The sequence below is a fragment of the Balaenoptera physalus genome (assembly GCF_965194825.1).
Source record: "Balaenoptera physalus genome assembly, chromosome: 3".
In the NCBI taxonomy this organism is placed as follows: domain Eukaryota; kingdom Metazoa; phylum Chordata; class Mammalia; order Artiodactyla; family Balaenopteridae; genus Balaenoptera; species Balaenoptera physalus.
The window spans coordinates 14227550-14248800 of NC_138890.1; the positions used below are offsets into that span (position 1 = coordinate 14227550).

The window sequence follows — 21251 nt, forward strand, 5'->3', positions numbered from 1 at the left end:
GTCTTTTGCAGAATGACAGTTTTCCATTTACATACGGTTGTACTTGTCGCTGCTTTCCATCATGATTTTATTAAAGTTCCTTACTGATGGGCACTCATGTTTTTCTGATCTGGCAAATGCACAAGGGCCAACGGAGGGCTCCAAGCTCGTGCTCTTCCCACCTGTAGAGGATGCTGTCTGTCACCTCCGCGCTCTTAGCTTTAACAGTGTGTTCATGGTACCCGATGACCCCCAACCAGAACCCTCTGAAATTCCTCGACCTTCCCTCATAGCTGTGACCTCGCTGCTGAGGTGAGACGGACACGGTGACATTGATTTGGTGTCAATGTGCACATCTCTTAGAAGCGAGGTGAGCAAGCATATTTTATCATTCCTTCCTTTTTTGTGTGAACTATCCCTTCTTATCATTGCTCATATTTTTGCCTTGTAAGAAACTGATTTGTAGAAAGTCCTCACCCATTAAGGGCATTAGAACTGTAAATATTTTTCCCCAGTTTCATAGTTCCTTTGAGTTTGATTAGGGATTTTTCCCCCATGCAGATACTTGATTTTCATGTGGTTGAATCAGCCACTTTTTACAGTGGAATCTAGGATTTTGTCTGACTTAGAAAGGCTTTTGGTAATTACGGTAGCATTAGTGTAACCTTTATCTATGTCTTGTAGCTGGTGTGCCTACTCCCTCATTCACACTTTTAAAGGGTTTTCCCAGCTGTTCTTGCTTAGTTACTCTGCATGTGAACTTTCGAGTCAGCTCCTCTAAGTCCTGAAACAGCTAACACGACATCTTCCTGGGGCTCCTCCATGTCGTCGACTCAGGTCGCGCACGTCCTCAGGGCGCGGCACCCAGTGTGGTCTCTGACTCCCCCACTGGCCGTGGGGAGGGGTCGGCAGGCTGGGCACGTGGTCAAGTTGCTGCAAGGAGGGCGTTCGGGGGTCTCTGTAACTTCTCAGAACTAAGACCCCACTAAAGCAGAGCAACGTGAATAAGGCCCTGCGTGGGCACCACACCAGCCTCCCTGTGCTGTCGGCCTGGTTCCACCATGTCACCTGGCACAGATGTCCCCCTCCAGCGCTGGCTCCCGAGGAGGCCTGTACATGCCTGTGGCGGGGGGGGCCGGGCGTCCCGCTCTTCCTCTGCACCCAGAGGGGCTGGAGCAGATGGGAGCTCCCAGATTTGCCCCCCAACTCCGTCTAGGAGTGGCTGGGGGTACAGACTGAGGGGCGGGGGCACGGGCTCCAGGACTGCCCAGAAGGGCAGGAATCAGCAGACTTTCGCATCCCTCACCCCTGCCTTCCGTCCTCATGACAGGAAGGGCCGGAGCCCAAGCCGGAGGCACTGGGTGGACCCTCCGTGCCAGGCGCCCCTGACCAGTCCCTGACCAGGGGTCGAGGTGGCTGGGGACCCGGGACGTGAACTCACCGCTCGCTGTCAGCTTCTGCCCCGCAGTCAGGGTGTCACGTGGGGCCCCATAGGACAGGAAACAGCAGAGAACTGGAAATGACTGTGGCCTCGGCCGGTTCTGTGCCCACTGCCCTCCCCCTGCGCAGCCCCCGACCCTCGGGGACGGGCCAGGCAGCGACAGCCCAGGTCCTCACTCCCCGGGGCAGGGACGAGGGGCGGCACCCCCAGGGCCCGGATCCTGCTCCGCCGGCGCCCTCCTGCCTCCTGCTCCTGCCCTTGAACCCTGGCCCCAGCACAGCAGCTACCCTGGCCTGGAGACCCCACAGGCCACGCCCCCGTCCATCCTGTCCCACCCCTGGGCGTCTCAGCCTCCTCCCCAGAGGGAAGGATGGACAGCCCCGCCCGCCTGCCCCGCCCCCACTCCCCTGCTCCAGTTTTCTCTTGAGCACTTAGCACAGTGAAGCACCTGAAAACATTTTACTGATTCCCACTGTTTCCTGAAGTTCACGTGGGCAGGGTGGCATCTGTTCTAGTCTCTGTGCCCTGCACAGCTCCTGGACACACAGCAGAAGCTCCAGAATGAAAATCAGTTTAAAAATGCGTGACAGGTAACTTTTGAAAATTGTGAATCACTATGCTGTACACCTGAAATGAACATAATAATGTGAATCAACTATACCTCAATAAAAAAGAAAGTTCAAACTAAAAATAAAGACATAAGTATGTATGACTGGAAAACATCCGTTCTAGAGGTGCCTGTGGTTACCAACACTGCACTGTGCACTTCAAATGTTCCAACGGCAGAGTTCATGTGTTCATATTACAAAGAAAAGGAAAAGCAAGGTGAACAATGCAATGATTGTAAGTGAAATGAAATAAGTTCTCTCTAAAAGCAGTTATGAGCAGCAACCCTAAGTGTGAGGACCGGAGTACGGTAGGGTTGGAGGAGGGTGTGCAGGTGGGGAATCTGGGGGCAGCCTTGGGGGCTGACAGCATCAGGGACACGCTGTCTGGAGACACGGTTCCCGGGGAAGGGACGGGACCCAGACTGTGTTCCTCTCACAGCCTCAAAAGACAGACACGGGGCTTCCCTGGTGGCGCAGTGGTTGAGAATCTGCCTGCCAATGCAGGGGACACGTGTTCGAGCCCTGGTCTGGGAAGATCTCACATGCCGCGGAGCGACTGGGCCCGTGAGCCACAACTACTGAGCCTGCGCGTCTGGAGCCTGTGCTCCGCAACAAGAGAGGCCGCGACAATGAGAGGCCCGCGCACCGCGATGAAGAGTGGCCCCCGCTCGCCGCAACTAGAGAAAGCCCTCGCACAGAAACGAAGACCCAACACAACCATAAATAAATAAATTAATTAATTAAAATAGCCATCTAAAAACAGTTATTTAAAAAAAAAACAACAACAAAAAAGACAGACATGAAAACTGATGGGACCTGAGAGGGACAAGATGCCTGGATGTCCTGCGTGTCGTAACCAACGAGTCTTATAGAGATGAGCAAATTCACAGAAGCCTCGATGAACAGCTGCTGGGCTTGATCAAGGGGACACACATGGAATTAGGGGCTGCCTGTGCTTCTGGAGCGTACGTGCAAAGGTTAGGAAGACTGATCATATACCAGGGAGAAAGCAAATCTCAACAAGTACCAAAGAAGCTGTATTGGGACTTCCCTGGCGGCGCAGTGGTTAAGAATCTGCCTGCCAATGCAGGGTACACGGGTTCAAGCCCTGGTCCAGGAAGATCCCACATGCCGTGGAGCAATGAATCTTGTGCGCCACAACTACTGAGCCTGCGTGCCACAACTAATGAAGCCCCCACCCCTAGAGCCCGTACTCCACACCAAGAGAAGCCACAGCAAGAAGCCAGCGCACCACAATGAAGTGTAGCCCCTGCTCGCCACAACTAGAGAGAGCCTGTGCACAGCAACGAAGATGCAACACAGCCAAAAATAAAAAATCGAAAGAAAAAGAAAAAAGAAGCAGTATCATAAGGAACATTTTCTAAACACAATGCCATTAAGTCAGGAATCAACAATGAAAAGATCATTTTAAACCCAGGGATCTGTTCCCGTTCTCCCACTCTGGCCGCATCTAGGAATGGACCTAGAAGCCCACCATGGCCTGTCCCTGCAGGGGCCTCAGGGGGCCAGGTGTGGTGTTGATACCGACCAGGGTTCTTGGCCCCCTTAATCAATAGAAATTGATCAGTGGTCAGACAGGAAATTCAGGCAGGTCTTTATTGGGGCCCCTGTTGCAGCAGGGGGGAAGGAGAAGAAACAACAGGTACCCTTGCTTGCTAGCTCCCTGAAGGGGGGGGGGGCCGAGCTTGTTCCTTATATGGGGTGAGGGTAGGGGTGTGTCCAGGGGGTCGGGCTGGAGGGGCGGCTTAGGTGGTTTGCCCACCCCTTTGGTGGTGTTGTGTGCAGGGCGCATGCGCAGTACCCTGCTTTTGCTCCCAACCCCCTGCTTTTGCTCCAGGCTCTTCAAAAGTAGGAACTGGGGGTTTTGGTCTCTTTGTATCTTTTGTCCAGAATTTGTCCCAACTGCTCATGCTTGCAGTTATTTTTAGTCCCATACAGATACTTTGTATTTTGTTGCTCCAGGAGAGGTGTGTCTAGGTAGGTGCAAGCCTGCAGCCCTACAGCAAGGAGTCCCAGGTCCCAGCCTGTCTCAGCGTGAGGAGGGGGCACGGGCTTTGGGAGGCTAACGTCCTGGGAGAGCAGGGTCTGCCCTGGGGGCAGCAGGAGATGCGAGGTGGAGCAAGGAGCCCGGAGCCCGGAGCCCGGAGCACGAGCCTGCAATTCAGCCCCGTTCTGTGAATGCTGGTGCACCCGGGGCTGAGGGATAGCACCTGTCCCAGGTAGCACCTACACAGAGCTGTGCCCTGCATTGTTCTGCACGTTGGCACAGAGACTGGGCACTCAGACCTGCAGTGAAAACCCCTACTGGGCCCCAGGCTCAGCTCGAGGTTTCTGAAGCCCGGAGACACGTGCAGCCTGGTGGCCAGGCTGCCCAGGGACCAGGAGGAGCAGCTCCTCCTACGTGAACCCTGTGGAGTCCTGCAAGGGGTGGGAGCGAGGAGCTCAATGCAGGCACCCCGCTGTTATCCCGGGCAGGAGAGGCTCAGGAGGTGGTTCTCCTAGGGTGTCTCAGCCGCCCTCCCTCCCATCCCAGGAAGTAGCTGGACGGGGTGGAGGAAGGCACTGTCTGTATGGACCCTTCCCTGCTAAGGGGGTAGGGCTGGGTGGTGCCCTCGTCCAGCCCCATGTATGGTCTGAAAAAACTCCGAGGGCTTCCTGGAGGAGGTGGCCTGTGGTGCTGGGCAACAGGGCTGTTGTAGCCATGAGGCACCCGCTTCATGGGCCTGTGATCTTAAGAAAGGGTTATGGAAATGTGTGTGTGTGTGTGTTCTGATATTTGAGAAAAAACCTGCAGAATCAAAACTTTAGAGCGTTTCAAAAACACATGTGTAGCCAACAATACACATTTAATGGGGAGTGCTCTTTTGGGTACCTCCAGCACCCAGAACACAGTGACTGTTACGAGGGGCCATCAATAAATCCTTGTTGATGATTAAAAAAAAAACCAAAACCCATACATTTGAAAACATCTCTAAATAGTTCATGGGTCTAAGAAGAAATCATAATGGAAATTAGAAATACTTAGACCTGACAATACCGACAGGCACGGGAAGGCAGCTAAAGTGTATTTCAGGAGAAATGTGGAGTCTTAATGTGTTTTAACCGAGTCACAGGAGACACTGGAAATCAGTGAGCTGTTCATGGATTCGGGAGGCTGGACGCAGAGCGGGACAGAGACTCAGGGCAGAGAGAAGAGGATGAAGGAACACACAGGAGGGCCCAGGAGCTGGTCCATCAAAGGCCTGGAGCCCACGAGCACGTCCACCAGTGAGCACACAGCTTGGGGACCCGCACAGTGGGGACAGACCCCGAGAAGTAATGCCAAAATCTTGGCTCTCTGTGCACTGATGCTAAAAAGCAATACGGAGACGGAGTTTTGGAGGAACGAGAAAAATAGCTTAAACTTTCCTGGCAAAGGGATAGCACAGCAGGCTAGTGCACGAGAACTGTGCCCCCACCTTCCCTGGGGAATAGGGAAAGGTTATATAGCCCAGGGCTCGTGGTCTGGAGTATGTGATAAGGCTCAAAGTAATAAAGGTCTTGCATTTCTTTTCTTGTGCAAATTTATGGCTGAAGCTGGGGTCAGGCGGCTCAGCAAATGGGTCTGTTGTCCCTGAGGTTATTAGCCCGTGACCTTCTTCCTGAAATGAAGAGTGCTGCAAGGGAGTATAGGGGGAGAAGAAATGCCAGGTGCAAAGGGTAATTCATATGGAGTCAGAGAGTAATCATCTTTGTGAAGGACAAGTCTTAACGACAAGTGTTTGTTAGTAGTTAACAACTAAGAATGACAAAGATTGCTTAACTCTTTCAGGCCTGCTTATGTTATTTGCCAGCCTGTTCATTGTTTCCTTATTTCCTTGTTTATCAGGAAAAAAAGTCTCATTTCTATTTTTGTTGCAACACAAGCACGGGATGCATGACGCCTGGTGGGCTGAGGTACGAGCTGTGCCTGGGCGTCCAGGGACAAGGCCTGTCCAGAGCTCCTCGGCGCCTCTGGGCAGCCTGTCTTCACCGTTGGTTTCCGCTGAGCTCATCTGAACGCGGTCGGCACCTTGTCATTATGCCCACCGGGTGGCTGGACACTGGGATTCTGGAGAGGGCTGGGTGGGGAGTTGTGGGAGGCTTTGCAAAGGAGGTTATTTTTTTTTAAACACTGTGTCACTAAGATGGAGAAACACCCTTTCCATTTTATTATATTTATTTATTTATTTCTTTAAAGTAACTTTATTTTTTTTTTTAATTTTATTTATTTATTTATGGCTGTGTTGGGTCTCCGTTTCTGTGCGAGGGCTTTCTCTAGTTGTGGCAAGCGGGGGCCACTCTTCATCGCGGTGCGCGGGCCTCTCACTATCGCGGCCTCTCCTGTTGCGGAGCACAGGCTCCAGACGTGCAGGCTCAGTAGTTGTGGCTCACGGGCCCAGCCGCTCCGCGGCATGTGGGATCTTCCCAGACCAGGGCTCGAACCCGTGTCCCCTGCATTGGCAGGCAGACTCTCAACCACTGCGCCACTAGGGAAGCCTCATACCTAAATCTTTTGGGACCAATCTGATAACCTATTTTCTTAGAATTAAAATAGAGGGCTCCCAGTGTATATATACATTTGGAGGGTTCCAAATACTTACTAACTTGATCTCTAGAATAGCTTAGCCGAAAGGCGTCTTTTCAAACACAGTCATGCCAATTTCACTGATTATGACCAACATTTGATAGTCTCATTAAATTTGGTACTGGTTTTGTTTTGTTTTGTTTGCTATTTCCTTAAATGGAAACATAGTCTTGCCATATTACCCAGAAGTTGTGTTCCTAGTATTGACCCAAGTGAGTTGTAAACTTATGTCCACGCAAAAACTTCTACAAATTTTATGTAGCTTTATTCATAAGTGACCAAAATTGGAAGGAACCAAGATGTTCTTCAGTACACAAACTGTGGTTACATCCAGACAATTAAACATTATTTAGGAATAGTAGGGAGTGAGCTATCAAGCCATCAAAGGACATGGAAGAACTGTAAATGCATATGTAAGTAAAAGAAATCAGTCTTAAAAGGTTACACGATTCAAACCATATGCCGTTCTAGAAAAGGCAAAACTATAGAGACAGTAAGAAGATCAGTGGTTGCCGGCGGTTGGAGAGGGGAAAGATTACATGGAGCACAGGGGATTTTTAGCGTAGTCTGTATGATACTATAATGGTGGATAAATAATATTATGCATTTGACAAAACCCATAAAACAATACAACACCGAGTTAACTCTAAAGTAAACTATGGACTTTAGTTAATAATAATATATGAATAACGGTTCATTAATGATAACAAATGTATCACAGCAATGCAAAATGTTAATAATAGGTAAAACCAAGGACCAGCAGAGAGAGTGGTAATAAATGGGAACTCCACTTTCTGCTCAATTTTTCTGTAAACTAAAACTACTCTAAAAAATAAAGTCTACAAAAATAGCATCTAATTGTTCCTTTACTTTGGTTTTCATTGATATATTTATGGAACTTGAGCATTTTTTCATGTTTTTATCCACTTGTATTTAGCCTTTTATTTTTTTCTATTTTTTTCTTACTGTTTATACGAGCTTTCTAATATATTGTTATTGCACTTTTATATTTTCTTATAAATCCTCCCTACCTCATGTCACTTGGTATTATTGATAAACACATGATTTATTGAATGTATTTTATTTATTTATTTATTTATTTATTTATTTATTTATTTATTTGGCTGCATCAGGTCTTAGTTGCAGCACGTGCGATCTTTGTTGCAGCATTTGGGATCTTTCGTTGTGGCGCGCAGGCTTAGTTGCCCCATGGCATGTGGGATCTTAGTTCCCAGACCAGGGATCAAACCCGTGTCCCCTGCATTGGAAGGTGGATTCTTAACCTCTGGACCACCAGGGAAGTCCTTACTAAATGTTTTTTAAACTACTGATCTAATCCTTTGTGATTCCTTTCACTGCTCTTCTATTTAGGAAGCTTGCACACTTCATGAAGTCATATAAATACATTATTTGTATTCATTTCTAATTGTGTTCTGATTTCAGTTTTGCCAGTCACTCTCTTTTCTGTTAAGTATTTATTTTGAGGTATTTTTCAAATGTTTTCTAGTTTTCTAAACACCATTTATTACATCATTTATCTTTTATGGGTTAATTTGTGATATATCTATATTACAAAGTAAATTCTCATATTGGCTAATATCTGTTTCATGACTGTCCAGTCTGTCCCATTGATATGTCTGTATTTATGTCCATTGCACTGTTTTAAAAGTTGCCTGTCCTCATTCATCTCCTTTTACAAACTTTCTTGAATTTTCAACTAAGTTAATATTCCTTAAGTATGACCAGTTAATACTCCTACTAATCACTTTCCTTGAGTGGATGGATCATAAGAGTCTTAATCAGAATAATTACCTCAGAGGAGTCAAAGGCAGCGACATTTCCGTAACGCTCAACGCTACAGGAAAGCAGAGCCCATGCCTCTTACCTTTCTATACTTAGTTCTAACCCACTGCCTGGCATACAGTAGGCACTCAAATAATTGTGGAATAAATAGAAGATGAGGAGATGCAGAGAACCATTTAGATGTCTACAAATATCTAAATATTATCATGACAAAGAGAAATGATCTTCAGAGAGAGGAACTAAAACCATGTAAGTTATAAAAAGACACATTTCAACTCAAAGGAAGGAACTTTTTCTTAAATGTATATGAAATTGAGGATAACTGTCTCTTAGTTTAGAAATTCCCTCCTGTGGTAGAGATGTAATATTCAAACAGAAATTAAGACTTTTTTTTTTAATTTTAAGGAGGCACATAAAAGGTAGAAGGCTCTCATTCTCTTTATTTTCAATTGAAAAGGCTTCATGATAAATGGTCTCTTTGTTCTTGGTTAAAAGATTTTATGATAGGGACTTCCCTGGTGGTGCAGTGGTTAAGAATCCGCCTGCCAATGCAGGGGACATGGTTCGATCCCTAGTCTGGGAAGATCCCACATGCCGTGGAGCAACTAAGCCCATGAGCCATAACTACTGAGCCCACGTGCCACAACTACTGAAGCCTGCGCGCCTAGAGCCTGTGCTCTGCAACAAAAGAAGCCACCACAATAAGAAGAACATGCACCACAACGAAGAGCAGCCCCCGCTTGCCGCAACTAGAGAAAGCCCGTGTGCAGAAACGAAGACCCAATGCAGCCAAAAATTAATTAATTAATTTTTAAAAAAGATTTTATGATAGGGAATTGCCTCTACACATCCTGACAATTTCTGTCATTCATTCAACAACTATTTATAGAGCACCTATTATATACCAAGTACTGTACTAAGTGCTCAGGTTACAAAATTAACATGAAACAGAAAAGGCATAGTCCTCTCAACCTAAAGAAATTTAAAGAACTGCAACACGAGCATGCAGGGCACAATTAGAATGTATGGTGGGAGTTCTGATTTGGTCTTTGGAATTGGGGTGTATTATGCTACATTGATCATTACGACAACGATAGAGGGACAAATTGGGAGAGTAATGGAGAAGTTACTATATGATAATGGAGGAATTATCTATAAAATCTTCGCACAATATCCTTCTCCGAGTCAAACTTGAGACAGAGAATGGTGTGCTTCAAGATATTATTTCAAGGCAAATGGCATGAGGGTAATAAAACGTCATTAAATTCTGCAACTCCCAATGATCTCTTTCTCTCTACGTTTCCCTGGAACTTGAAGAGACCACAATGGCAAGGCAGAAAGGAGATGTTACCGAGGCTGGTAGTTTCGCAGGAATTATACAGCAAAGGAATAGTGAGTGAGTCAGGCAAGATGCAAGACACCCCTGCATGGTGTGGGACATTCATTTATAAAGAGGTGTTCCTGGTAGTAGTGGTCGAAGCAGAGAAGGGACGGTATTATTGAGGAGATCTTGGTCTAGAAAACGCTAGATAAAACATAAGACTTCATGAGTGAATGAGTTTCAAATGCATGGCACATTCCTGTTTTGTCATTGTTTGAACATTATTCTTGCCTCTTTCCAGGCAATTTCCATAAGTTATATGGAAACAGGGAACCAAACAGCTATTTCAAAATTCATCCTTCTGAGCCTTTCGGAAGATATGGACCTGCAGCCCCTCCTCTTTGGGCTGTTCCTGTCCATGTACCTGGTCTGTGTTATAGGGAACCTGCTCACCATCCTGGCCATCATCTCAGACTCCCACCTCTACTCCCCCACGTACTTCTTCCTCTCCAACCTGTCCTTCACTGACATGTTTCAACACCACCACAGTCCCCAAGATGTTAGTGAACATCCAGACGCAGAACAAAGGCATCACGTATGAAGGCTGCCTTACCCAGATGTATTTTTTCATGATCTTTGCTGGGCTAGATAATTTGCTACTGACAGTGATGGCCTATGACCGGTTCGTGGCCATCTGTCACTGCCTATACTACACGGTCATCATGAACCCTCGCCTTTGTGGTCTCCTGCTTTTGCTTTCTTGGTTGACCTGCCTGATATATTCTTTGTTGTAAAGCTTGGTTTTGAGGGTGTCCTTCTGCAAAGAGACAGAAATCCCCCACTTTTTCTGTGAACTTGCTCAGATTCTCAAGCTCACCTGCTCTGATGCCCTTGTTAATGACATCCTGCTGTATTTTGTAACTGGCCTGCTGGGTGTTATTCCCCTGACTGGGATCCTTTTCTCTTATTCTTATCTCTTCCATAATGGGCATTTCATCTACTGGTGGGAAGTATAAAGTCTTTTCCACCTGTGGGTCTCACCACTCAGTCATCTCCTTGTTCTATGGTGCAGGCCTTGGGGTCTCCCTCACTTCTGGAACAGCCCATCCCTCCAGAAAGGGTTCAGTAGCCTCAGTGATGTACACAGTAGTTACCCCCATGCTGAATCCCTTCATCTACAGTCTGAGGAACTGAAGGGGGCTCTGAGGAGACTTTTCACTAGAGGAACGTACTCTCAATGAGATAATGGAAGTTAAGGGCAGGCAACAGAGATCCCAAGTGCTGATAACTGGTGTTCCTGAATATGTTACCTGAAGACATAGAAAAGTAGTACCATTTATGATATACTAGAAGAAAACATTCCTGAACCAAAGACAAACTTGAAGCAGCACACCAGAATGTTCACCATCCACCAAGAAAGAATGGCCAACTCTATATAGGAAAAAAATCTAAAAAAGAGTGGATATATGGATAACTAATTCACTTTGCCGTACACCTGAAACCAACACAACACTGTAAATCAACTATACTCCAAGAAAAAGTTTTTTAAAAAAATGGCCAACCAAAAAAAAAAAAAAAAAAAAAAAAAAATGGCCAACCAATAACAAAACTTCTCATGAAAACAAACTATTTCAAGGATATAGATTCCTACAAGCATCATGGGAGGAGAAATCAAGTCAAGGAATGCAGATGGGGAGAAGAGAGGACAAGAGTGACAACAAAAGTTTACACACTGGCTCATCTTTTAACCCTCTCGGTTATTCTAGCACCATGCCTACTGGACCATGTTCTTCCCTGGTCTTGGTCTGAAAACCATTACTTGGACCATCTCATACCAACCTCCCTCACGCCATAAGATTTTACTTACTGATTCTTGCTTTGGTGTTGGCTGTTGACCTATACTGAGGATAATATGAAACTTAATAAGAAACTTCTTTAGGAAAATCGTTGTAGTGTCTACTTTAAGAGAAGGGAAATTCTGGTCTTTGTCAATCCATTTGATCTGGAATAAAGGTCCAAAGCAATCTACTCGCTGTCTTCCTTGGCTGGCCCATGCTTCCCCAAATCTTCACACACCTGTTTCCTTTTCAGAAGTTGGGCTTCAAATCAAAACTGTCAGCTCTTCCGAGGGCCCCACCCTGACCACCATCCCCCTATTCATTCGTTTCTATAGCACTTATCATATTTTGAGGGGTGGCAGAACATAGAGGCTAAGAGGGCTCTGGGTTAATATCACCATCATTCACTACGAGTGCAATCTCATGCAAGTTATTTAACTTCTCTGTGCCTCTATGCCCCATAATATATTTCCTGAAGAGTTCTGGTGGCGATTAAATGGTACACATAAGAGAGCCCAGAACAGTGTCTGGTATAAGCACTCAATAATTGTTAGCCATCAGAAGATCCATGAGAGCTGTCTGGGTCCATGTTCACCATGTGAAGGTACAAAGGGATCCATTATCAGCAGAACAGGTAGAAAAGCTGACTAGAGAGGGTTGATCAGGCTATGGATTTAGATGAGCCTGAATGAATCCCCAGAGCTCTGACTTAGGGCACCAAGGATGTCATGTAGGAGGGGGCCCTGTGCAAGGCTCAGCCCTCTGAATCTCCCCGGGAGCACCATGTGCTGGAGACCAGAGCTGTAGAGTCCAGGAGAGAACTTTCCTGGATCTAGAGACTAAGGATTGGACCAGGAAATGGCCCCAAACAAGGACTCCCTACAACAGGGAACTGGGAGGGCAGAGCATCCTTTATACTGGTTCAGCTCCATGGGGAGATTCTCTTGAAACGAGAGCAAAGAATTAAAACCTGTCTTGGGTTGACTTGAGGAACGATGAACCCTCTTGGTGAATACCAGATTTGGACGCAGGCAGATTCCAATGTTTGAATCCTAACTTTATCATTTACTCTCTGTCTCTAAGCAGCCTCAGATTCTTCATTTATAAATAATTGCTGGGGTGATTATAGAAAATCAGTGTTAAGTATCAAATGTACACATTTTGAAAAAGCAGTGAATACCATATTCATGAACACAATATTTATTTATTTGCGCCCCCATCTTGTGCCAAAAAGAGGTATATTTATTGGCAGGATCCTGCACCCCACAAAGCTCTGCCCAGCTGCATTCTTCTCCAGGAGAGGTCTGAGGGTGAGATAAAAACTGATTGCTACTGGAAAAAAAAATCACTTTATTCAGTGCAATGTCTTAGCTTCCAACCATTCTATGGAACCTCTGGCCCTGGTGACCTGGGACACTGAACTAAGATGAAGCCAAGATAGGACCATCCTAATAAGCCTGAACAGTATCTGATTGTCCTCCATCTTTCAATTAGTTGCAGGTATAGAAATTATTATTCTACCACAGGGTTTTTCAACCTGGGTACTGTTAAAATTTGGGGCCAGATAATTCTTGGAGCAGGGGATGGGTACTGCCCTATGCAGTAGGATGTTTAGCAGCATCTGTGGCCTTATCCACTAGATGCCAGCAGTTTCCGCCACTCTCACATCCCATTCAAAAAAGTAAAAAGGGCTTCCCTGGTGGCGCAGTGGTTAAGAATCCGCCTGCCAATGCAGGGGACAAGGGTTTGAACCCTGGTCCGGGAAGATCCCACATGCCATGGAGCAACTAAGCCGGTGTGCCACAACTACTGAGCCTGCACTCTAGAGCCCGCATGCCACAGCTACTGAAGCCCGCATGCCTAGAGCCCGTGCTCTGCAACAAGAGAAGCCACTGCAATGAGAAGCCCGCGCACCGCAACGAAGAGTAGCCCCTGCTCACCACAACTAGAGGAAGCCTGCGCGCAGCAACAAAGACCCAACGCAGCCATAAATAAATAAATAAATTAAGAAAAAAAAAAGCAAAAAAATAGGGAATTCCCTGGCGGTCCAGTGGTTAGGACTCGACCCCTGGTTAAGGAACTAAGATCCTGAAAACTGCGCAGTGCAGCCAAGAAAAAAAAAACAACTCCAGATATTGCCAAATATCCCTTAGGGACAAAATCACTCCTGAATGAGAACCACTGATTTACCACGACTCAGAACAATTAATGAAAGGAAAATGAAGAGAAAAAAAGAGTAAGGGTTAGACCCTAGTTTTCCTAAGGCCCAAAACAGAATGGACCTAAAATACTGGTCTCTAGACAGAAGAGTCCTTGCATGGAGAAGGAGGCCATAGGTCTGGAACAGAGCATCAACGGACATTTGTTGAATGAACAGATGAACACATTTTAGTGACCGAAGCGCCAGAGAACAAGAACCTTATCTATTCATTGGTTGCCTGGGTAATGATGGGGAAGGATTACAAAGGGACACGAGGAGACTTTTGGGGGTTCACCACCTTGACTGTGACAATGGTTTCACAAGTGTACATATAGGTCAAAACTTATCAAATTGTTTAAGAATGTGCAGCTTCTTATATGTCAATTGTATCTATATAAAGCTATTCTCCCTCATTTGAAATTCTTACAATATAAACACTGGCCTTGTGGCGACTGTAAAAATAGGTACCATTTCTTCCCTTTCCTGTACCCATGTCCCTTCTGTGTAATTCTGAGGACCCTTCCACACTGGGCTCACTCATGTGACTGCACTGGGCAATGGGGTGCAGGCAAACATGAAACATGCAGGGGCTTGAAAAGCACCCTGCAGGGTGGAGCTTGTGCTCTTCTGGAACCCTCTGGCATCATGTGTACAGGCCCCATCTAGACTACTGGGGGATTAGACCGAAGTGAAGCGCAAGTAACCAAACCAGCAGCCAACTGCAAGCACATGGTAATAAGCCCAGCTAAGAACAGCCCAAATTGTCAAGCAACAGAATTGTAAACGAAGTAAGTGGTGGTTGTTTTAAACCACGGTGTTTGGGGTAGTTTATTATGCAGCAAATATGAACAGGCCCCCTTCATTCCATTCTACTAAGGAGCATGCACAGGCTACCTTTCTTCCTACACAGCAAATCTCATCAGATGCCAATGGATTTCCATCAACTTCAACTAACATTTAAACTGAGACTGATAAAGTCCTGATGTACATGTGTGTTATATAATGTCCCATGTTATCCCTTCAGCTTTATCTCCTACTTCAAAGATTGTCCTTTTACTTGTCAGAGAATGTTATTATGTGTTTTTCTGTGCCTTTGCACTCAGGATCGACATGCTTATTCAAATCTGATCCTGAACACTATAAATAAGCTTTCTAAACTTAGCTTGCATCATCTCTTCAATATGGCTTTCCTTGAACTCCCAAAGTTCAACATCCCTCCTCGGGGCCTCGTTAATGGATTACCAGGCCATACTAACTATCTTATTTGTTGTTTATATCTGTCTCTCCTCCTAGACCTTTACTCCTTTAAGGACAGCACCATGTCTTTCTTCCCAAAGCCTAGTCCAGTGTAAGGCACTTAACTGATATTCACTGGTTCCCTAGAGAGGAAAAAATCCTGAGTGGAGTGGAATTACCCAAACATTACACAAGATAGAGCTGCTTCCTGCTGGAGAGGCCCCAAGAACTGAAAGCCACAGTGAGACAAGAAGACCGGGTAGGAGTATAATTACAAGTCCTCTCCAGAGAGACTGTGTAAGGTATCACGTGTGTCCCAAGAACTGGCAGAACAGTGCAATGAGATGCAAGAGCTCTGAGCCACTTAGGTGGCGATGGGAATTCAGTTTCCTTCTGCCCTGTTAATTGACATGATGGAGGAACTGGGTTGAGGGAGTAGCTGTGCTGGACTCCCAGGGCTCCTAATTAAAGAAATAGTCATATTTTACTCAATGCTGAGAGAAAGTGCTCTTCTCCCCTTGGGCTTGGCCTCCAGGGTACATTTTTTTTCAAATGTAGGCAAGAGCCAGTCAATAATTGCTATTTCTTCACTAATGAGCTGAGGAAAACTTTTGATCTGCAGAACACTCACCACCTTCACTCACAGATGTGCAACTGCCCCCCACCAAGCACCCAAAGACCTGCATGGAGCACTGCAAGTGGAAAGGGTGCAGGGACTTCCGGAAGACAAACGGAAGATGGAAGCCCTGTGACCCTGCCCCCCTGGCATAATGCACTATAAGCCCAACTGATCTATCAGGTGGTGCCAGCATGAAAGGTACTGCAGTTGAGAGGAGATGAAGTGAGGCTGAACAGACAGCACTCAATAAATGGTCCCAGTTTCCAGCTGATAAGTTGACTTATTTCACCTGTGTCTTCTCAGGTGAATGACTAATTTACAGTGGTGTGTAGAAGACGGCAGTTAATCTATGTTACAGTATTCAAATCTCCCTTCTTCTTGGGTAAGGTAGAGAAACTTTTTTTTTTTTTTTAGTTATCACAAATATTAAGTCAGAAGGATTGTCAAAGGCCTGAGGCTGGAACTTGTCTTTAGAAAGCAGATTTATTTATCTACTTAGATTCTCAAGGCATAACTGAGTACTTTTAAAAAAAATCAGCTGTTTTTCTGAATTCATAAAAGTAGCAGCGGGCTAAAGACAAATATAAAGGAACGCATGTAGCTTAAACTGAAGGGAAAGGATTTTCCTGGGCTCATGTAGAACAAAGGACTACAGTTTAAAGAATTGCTAGTCTTAAGCTCCTATTTAAAGAGTCTCTAGGGAGTTCCCTGGTGGCCTAGTGGTTAGGATTCCAGGCTTTCACTGCTGCAGCCCGGGGTTCAATCCCTGGTCGGGGAACTGAGATCCCACAAGCTGCACAGCATAGCCAAAAGATAAAAATAAAAATTAAGCAAACCCAAATAAATTTGAGAGGCTGCAAAAATAAGTAAATAAATAAAAATTAAAAAAATGAGTCTCTAGAAGAACCCAAGAACAGGGAAGATAAAAATAAGGACACTGGAGGATACTTTAGCCTCTGACACAATAGCTACAGCAACCAGCAAACATAGGCTAACTTCTAGCTAGAAAAATATAAAGCACATTAAAGGACTATCTACTGCGGTTCACTTTACCCGACACATCATGTCAAGATTTCAACAAAAAAACTGCAAGCCGTATTAAAAGGCAAGGAAAAAAGAAAAGAAATAGTCTAAAACAAGAAAGCAAGCATCAGAACCAGACTCAGTTATGGCAGAGATTTTGGAATTACCAGACTAGGAATTTTAATTAACTGTGGTTAATATGGTATGGGTTCTAATGGATAAAGGGAATACGTAAGAACAAATGGATAATGTAAGCAGAGAAATGGAAACTTTAAGAAAGAATCAAGGACTTCCCTGGTGGCGCAGTGGTTAAGAATCCACCTGCCAATGCAGGGGACATGGGTTCGAGCCCTGGTCCAGGAAGATCCCACACGCCGCGGAACAACTAAGCCCATGCACCACAACTACTGAGCCTGCGCAACTACTGAGCCTGCGTGCCACAACTACAGAAGCCTGCGCGCCTAGAGCCCGTGCTCCGCAGCAAGAGAAGCCACCGCAATGAGAAGCCCATGCACTGCAACGAAGAGTAGCCCCTGCTTGCCGCAACTAGAGAAAGTCTGCACACAGCAACGAAGACCCAACACAGCCAAAAATAAATAAATTAAAATTAAAATTAAAAAAAAAGAAAGAATCAAAGGAAATGCTAAAAATAAAAAACACTATATCAGAAATGAAGGATGCTATCAAAGGATGGGCTCAGTAAACTGGACGTGGCTGAAGAAAGAATCAATCATCAGTGAGCTTGAAGATACAGCAGTGAAACTTTCAAAACTGAAATGCAAAGAAAAATATGAAAAGAAAAACAATATCCAAGAACTGTAGGACGATTTACAAAAGGTGTAAATGCATATAATGGGAATACCAGGAGAAGAATGAGAGAAAAGAACAAAATATTTGAAGTAATAACGGATGAGAATCTTCCAAAATTAATGAGACAGCAAACCACCACAGATACAGGAAACTAAGAGATCATCAATACAAAATGGGATCAATACAAAAAAGAAAAAAGGAAAAAAAAAAGCCTAGATCTAGGCATATTATATTCAAATTGCAGAATAATCAACATAAAATAAACCTAGACTTTACTAACAAAAACAAAAAGGGCTCTTGTACCTGGATATTTAAAAACCTTATTAACTCCTAAGTGAAAAGAAAAATACAAACTGAAATTACAGAACTGTAAAGAAATGATGATAATCAAAACTACATATTAGAATCTACGGGATGCATTCAAAGCAGTGAGCAGAGGAAAATTCACTGCACAAAACACTTGTGAATGAAATGAAAGAATAAGAATAAATTAATTACTAGTTAAGAAAAAAAAACCTAGAAAAAGAAAAATAAACCAAAATGAAAGCATAAGGAAGTAGTGGAGATAAAAGCAGAAATTAATGAGGAAGGGACTTCCCTGGTGGTCCAGTGGGTAAGATTCCACGCTCCGAATGCAGGGAGCCCAGGTTCGATCCCTGGTCGGGGAACTAAGATCCCACCTGCATGCCGCAACTAAGAAGTCCGCATGTCACAACTAAAGATCCCGCATGCTGCAACTAAGACCCGGTACAGCCTAAATAAATAAATAAAAAGAAATTAATTCCATTTTTTTCAAAAAACAAATAAACCACTAGCTTATTTGATGCACAAAATGAGAAAGCAAATATACAAAAAATAAGAGGTGATGACCACTGAATCAAAAAATATTTTTAAAGTCACATAACCACTTTGCTGACCTCTATGTTCGATGAAATGAACAATTTCCTAGGAAAATACAGATTACCAGTGCTGACTCCATTCAGGTTAGAAAGCTTAAAACAGACTAATTCCATTAAAGAAATAAAGTTCCTAAGAAAACAAACCACTAAAAAGCACTCCACCCAGATGGTTTCACAAAGAATTCTACCAAATCTTCTAAAAACCACATAGTCTTAATGCTGTACAAATTATTCCAGAGCACTGAAAAGGAGGCAAAAATTCCTAATTCCTCTCATGAAGCAGCCATAATACTAATACCCAAACCAGACAGATGGTACTAAGAAACCATACATCAATTATTCATGAATACCAATGCAAAATTCTAAAAATACTAGCAAACAGAATCCAACAAAACATTAAGAAAATAATATACCATGGCCAATAAAATTCATTCTAGGGACACAAAATCTGTTGAGTATTGAGAAATTTATTAATATCATATACTATATTGATAAATCAGAGGAAGAGAATCACAATCCTCCTCATAGATGTTCAGAAAAACTTGCACAAAATACAATACCCATTCATGGTAAAACATTCAAGAACACAGGATACCTTCTCAATATGATAAAATATACAGTTGACCCCTGAACAACATAGGTTTGAACTGCATGGGTCCACTTATACATGGATTTTTTTTTTCAAACAATATGTACTACAACACTATACAATCTGCAACTGAATCCTTGGATGTGGAACCATGGATATGGAGGGCAAACAGTAAAGTTATACATGGATTTTCTGTGTGGAGGGTCGGTGTCCCTAACCCCCACGTTGTTCAAGGGTCAACTGTACACCTTAGTTCTAAAGAACATTTATCTTAATGAATGGAAAAACAATAGGGGCATTACCTCTAGAACGAGGCAAGAATGCTCTCTATTATCATACTAGAGGTACAAGCCAATGCAATCGACAATCAAAAACAATAAGAGGCATAAGAGTTGATAAACAAGCAAAGCTCACTCAGTTTGCAGATGATATGGTAGTATGCCTGGAAAATCCCAGAAAATAAATAATAAAATGAACTCAAAAAATGAAAGAATTCAGTGAAGTATCAAATTATAAAATCAAGATACAAAATTAGTAGCTCTCATATACAGAAATTGTGAAGAGAAGACATAATGGTAGAGAAAATTTAATTTACAATGTAAGATTAAATACTTAGGGAAAACCTAACAAGAATGTAGAAAACTTTTACAAAGCAAATTCTTAAACATTCCTGACATACACTAAAGTAGACTTGAACTAATCAGAAGACATCCCCTGTTCTTGGATAAGATGACTTAACATTATAGAGACGTTAATTCACCCAAGTTAATTTATAAGTTATAAATTCAAGGCAATGCCAATAAAAATACCAACAAGCTACTTTTATGGAGTTGGACAAGATAATAGACAAGTACATATACCTCCCTCCCCGCACACACACACATACATACAAGAATACCTAGAAAAACACTTAAAAAGAAAAACCATGAGGGGGAACTAGTCCATCCAGACACTGAAACTTATTATAAAGCCTCTGATTTATAATTTAAACACTGTGGCATGGTGTGTGAACAAATAGACCAACAGAATAGAATAAAGTCCAAATTTAGACCCAACACATATGCAATTCAGTATATGATAAAGGTGAAAAATCCCTGGGGTAAAGATGTACTTTTAAAATAAATGATGCTGGGTTAATATGGAAAAAAATAAAACTTAATCCTACCTCACATAATAACACAAAAAATCAATTCCAAGGTGTAGATCTAAATGTGTATACTAAAACAGTAAAACCTATAGAAAAAAATGTGAAACATCTTCTTCCCTTCAGGGTAGGTAAATGCTTCTTACACAGGAACAGAAGAATGATGCCCATAAAGATTAGATGACATTCGATATGTCTGGTGTTGTGTTGTGCATTTGCTTTGTGTCTGTGTGGGAAATGGTGAGGTATTATTAACATTATGGTTCCCTACCTCCAAGATCCATTCCAAAAATAATTTTGTTAATCCTAAGAATGTAACTGTGGAAATAAAATGGCTTTTCAGTCCTGTGTTGACAAAAAAAAAAAAAAAAAAAGATTATGTGACATTAACATTAAGAACTCATTTCATCAGAAGACACCAATTAAAACACTGAAGAGACAAGCCAGAGTGGGAAAAATTACTTGCAAAACGTATCCAGCCATAGGGCCCACATCTGGAATATATAAATCAGTAAGAAAAAGGCAGGCAACTTTAGTATCATCTGATCCAACTCCATAAAATAGCCTGTTGAAAAACAAATTTGTACAACCACTTTGGAAGATTGGCATCATCTATGAAATATGCATCCCATGTGATCCAGTGATTTCAGTCCAGGGTATACACCCAAGAGAAATATATGCACTTATCCACTATCAGAAATACTAAAATATGCTCACAGCAGCATTATTTACAATAGCCCCAAGCTGAAAAGACAAATGTCCATCAACACGAACTGCTTAAATAAACGGAATAGTCAAACAATGGAACCCAATAAAACGTATTACTATCTAGAGGTCCTCACAAAAATACTGGGCAAATTAAGACAGACACTAAAGAATGTATACTGTGTGGCTCCATTTGCATAGGGTTCAAAAACAAAAAGCCAAGCCATGTTGTCAGAGTTCGAATATTAGTCACTTGTGAGGGGTAAGGAAAGGTTTGTTATGTGGACGAAGTGAGAAAGGGTTATCAGGAATGCGAGTAAAACATTTTTCTTGCCTGTTTACACGGATGTGTTCATGTGATAATTTAGCTGTACATATGTATGAGTTAAGCACTTTTCTGCATTTCAGT

General features: G+C 43.6%; 1 long non-coding RNA gene and 1 pseudogene across 2 annotated transcripts in view; both read left to right on the forward strand.

Moving 5' to 3' along the window:
• LOC309658807 overlaps positions 1 to 21251 on the forward strand; it is a 122836-nt gene that overhangs the window by 69295 nt on the left and 32290 nt on the right. The window lies entirely within an intron of this gene.
• On the forward strand, positions 1608 to 11346 carry LOC309658770 (olfactory receptor 7D4-like; annotated as a pseudogene). The gene has a single exon. The product of its transcript is annotated as an olfactory receptor 7D4-like (transcript).